Raw genomic sequence first — 4,017 nt, forward strand, 5'->3', positions numbered from 1 at the left:
TGTTTAGCTTTATTTTTCAGTATTATGCTTTATCATTCAACCTACATTAGTAATTTACCCTACATATTACGTATAATCAAGGATGACAAGGAATCTTCTAAAGTCAAGTCAAGTTTATTTGTATAGCCCTAATCACAAGGAGTCTCAAAGGGCTGCACAGACCACAGATTATTGCAAACCACAGACTATCATGACACTATCCCCTGATCTAAAACCTACATAGTGAATAGTGATACATTTTGATAGCTGAATCAGGTTTATTAATACTCGAATCCTCTGGAAAATGGCCAGTTTTGCACACGGTTAAGGCAATGTTAGTCCCAATCTTGCGTGCGCTTGTGTGCTTCTATATCTACAGGAGAATATTGGCTGAAGCTGGACTAGGTAGGACATCACCTAAGGCCTAAGCGTGAAATGCACGGCCTGCCACAGCCAGCCACAAACAATGGAGGAAAAATGATTTTCATGTTTTGCACTGAATGTGTTAATTGGTTTATTTTACCAATTGAGTGAATGCACTTTTACACCTGAACCAACTCACCTTCTTAACAAACCCAACACTGGCCTTTAGTGGCTTGCATTTATCCGAAAAAAAAAAAAAAAAAATCCTAACTTTTGATAGAAATGACCTAGAGCAGGAGTCTCCAAACGTTTTCAAACTAAAAGCTACTTTTTCTACTAATTAGCACAAAGGACACTGATTTTAATATGAATTTCTAAAAAAAGCCAACTGAGCTACAAAAGGCTAACTAGATCGCTTGCTAAATAGTTAAAAAGTAGCTTAATAGTTAGCTAGTAAAGTAAAAATGTTCTATAAAGCTCTCTAAAATTGTGAAAAGCCAACTAAGTAGTCAGATAGAAAGCTACAAAATGTCAGAACCCGAACAGATTTAGATTCAGATTCAGATTCAGATCTACTTTATTGTCATTCTAGTACACGTGTATACAGAACGAAATGTCGATACATCTGACCCGCACAGTTTCCTCGAATGTACAGATATAAGTAAAAGTTGTATTGTATTATGGCTACGTATAGTATTTTACCATAGTGCCGATAGTGCAAGAGGAGTAGCTAACCAGATGTGAAAAATGGGCATTCAGGTTAACAAGTCAGGTAAACAGTAACATTAACTGTTACCAGACGGTGGACCCAGACGCGTAACGTTTTCACACAAGCTTTATTTTACGAGATCGATACCAGATACAGGATACGTGAGCAGATACAGGACAGACGGGATCGATACCTGATACTGGATAAACTAGCAAGATACCGGACAGGACGGTACCGATACCGGATATTGGAGGAATATATATCTAAAAATCCAACATGGCGGCGCATGGATACATGCTTGCGGCTCGTTGTCCAGCTAATCTTCTATTTATTGCCGTTCTCTTGTCTTTTTTGCTTTCACTTTTGGACACATGTGTGGCCAAAAACACTTACAGTAGGGACGAACTTATTCGGTTGGGTGGGCATCTAAATTTCGACTTTTCGGGCACTTTTTATAACGCCTATGATATACCGAGCGAACTTCAAAGAGACCCGGCATCCTTGTGGACAGCTATTCCTCTTAATAAACGACGGCGGCGGCCCCGTAAAGAAAGGAAACAGAAACGTGGTTGCCGTGCAGGTAGATGTGTGAAGCGTGTGAAGTCCAAGCAGCAAGATGGACGCGAGGATGTAACTAATTCCACCATTCATTCCTCGCCGGACAACCGACGCTTTAAACTCAGCGCTCACGAACGGCCACAACGCCGGGAGCTTTTGAAGATCTCGACAAAGACTACAAAGAGTTCAGCTAAGTCAAATGATTCAGCAAAGCTGAAATTTGGTCTGTTAAATATTAGATCGCTTGCTCCAAAAGCTTTACTTGTTGATAACATTATTCGTGATTATAAACTTAACTGTATGGGTCTTTGTGAAACGTGGTTACGCCCGGATGAGCACTTAGCGCTAAATTATGCCTCTCCCCCAGACTACGAGAGTAGTCATATAGCACGCACGCTGAAAAGGGGTGGTGGTGTTGCGCTAATCTCTGAAAAATCGCTCAAATTTAATACACGTACCTCTAATAATTACAAAACGTTTGAGGCTCTTGTGATGCGGTCCCCTCAATTGTCAATTGATGTAATAACTATCTATCGTGCACCTGGGCCATACACAACTTTCTTAGACGAATTTGCTGAACTTTTGTCTGAACTAGTAACCTATGCAGACAAAATTATAATTATGGGAGACTTTAACATTCATATGAACTCCCCACACAGTTCACTTACTATTGCGTTTAGTTCTCTAATTGATGCATTTGGTTTTACTCAACTGGTTGACTTGCCAACCCATAAAAATGGGAACACGCTAGACTTGATTCTGACTCGAGTTTTAACCTCAAACACTATGGTGCTACCGTGTACTACTGTTATCTCTGATCATTATTTAGTGACATTTGAGGTGCTAACTAAATGTAGAGTTAATAAAGCTGAGGGATTTAGCGGACGCAATATAAGCACTGGCACAGTTTCTGAGCTCTTTGAACTCCTTCCTGGAGCAGTTGCGTCCTTTCCTAAATACAATGGCTCGATTGACTCACTCATGAATGAGTTCAATACCACCCTGACTAGTGTGCTGGATTCAATAGCGCCCATAAAACTAAAATCACGTCCTAAAAGACGCACACCTTGGTTTACTGATGAAACTAGAACCCTTAAAAAAGAATGCAGGAAATGGGAGAGAAAATGGCGCGCTACCAAGCTTGAGGTTTTCCATCAAACCTGGTGTGACAGCTTGTTAAAGTATAAAGCGGCCCTTGCCTCTGCAAAATCGGCCTACCTTTCGAAGGTGATTGCGTCTCAAAAGAACAACCCCAAAGCCCTTTTTGACACTGTAGCATCGCTTACAAGGCAACAGCCTATCGCAGACAGTTCGACACACTCTGCTCAGGAGTTAATGGTCTTCTTCACTAAGAAGATTCAATGCATACAGGAAGAAATTGCAAAAGATATTGTTAGTACCACACGTATTAAAGGACTGAAATTTACAGATGCACGACAGGGTGGCTGCCCTGGGAAAATGGCCGGTTTTAGTGAACTGTCACTTGATGATCTCAAACAAGTGGTGAATGCGGCCAAACCGACGACTTGCCAGTTCGACCCGCTCTCAGGTTCACTTATTAAAAGTCTTTTTAGCGTCCTTGGGCCTTCAGTTCTAAATATTATAAATACATCACTCTCCTCAGGTGTAGTTCCAGCAGCTTTTAAGTCCGCCGTTATTAAACCCACACTGAAACGACCCAACCTTGATCCAGAAATATTAAGTAATTACAGACCTGTGTCAAACCTACCTTTCCTCTCTAAAGTACTCGAAAGAGTAGTGGCACAGCAGCTGAATGCTTTCATATCGGAGAATAACCTTTTTGAATCCATGCAATCAGGATTCAGGGCTAACCACTCTACTGAGACAGCTCTGATCAAGGTAACAAATGATCTCCTAATGTCAATGGATTCTGGCGCTTCATCACTTTTGCTGCTGCTGGATCTTAGTGCTGCTTTTGACACAGTGCGCCACAATATCCTACTAGAACGGTTGGAAAAATGGATTGGTCTCTCAGGAGCTGTCCTCTCGTGGTTCAAATCCTACCTCTCAGATAGGACGCACTGTGTTAAATATGGTGAAACGACATCTGAGCCCTTTAATGTTACCTGCGGTGTTCCCCAGGGTTCAGTGCTCGGCCCCCTACTTTTCAACATTTACATGCTTCCATTAGGTGATATTATTCGCAAGTACAATATCAGCTTCCATTGCTATGCAGACGACACTCAACTATATCTTCCGTTGGAGGAATCTTCCACACTAAACTGTGGAAATTTGGAGGCCTGTCTCACTGAGATAAAAGAGTGGATGTCACTCAATTTCTTGCGTCTTAACTCTGAAAAGACTGAAATGTTAGTCATTGGTCCTTCTAAATGCCGGGACTTATTCTCAAAAACTGCTGTGAACATTGACAAATGTCACATCACACA

This window comes from Urocampus carinirostris, chromosome 1 (assembly GCF_059441175.1).
Source record: "Urocampus carinirostris isolate Australia breed hairy pipefish chromosome 1, RoL_Ucar_1.0, whole genome shotgun sequence".
Classification (NCBI taxonomy): Eukaryota; Metazoa; Chordata; class Actinopteri; order Syngnathiformes; family Syngnathidae; genus Urocampus; species Urocampus carinirostris.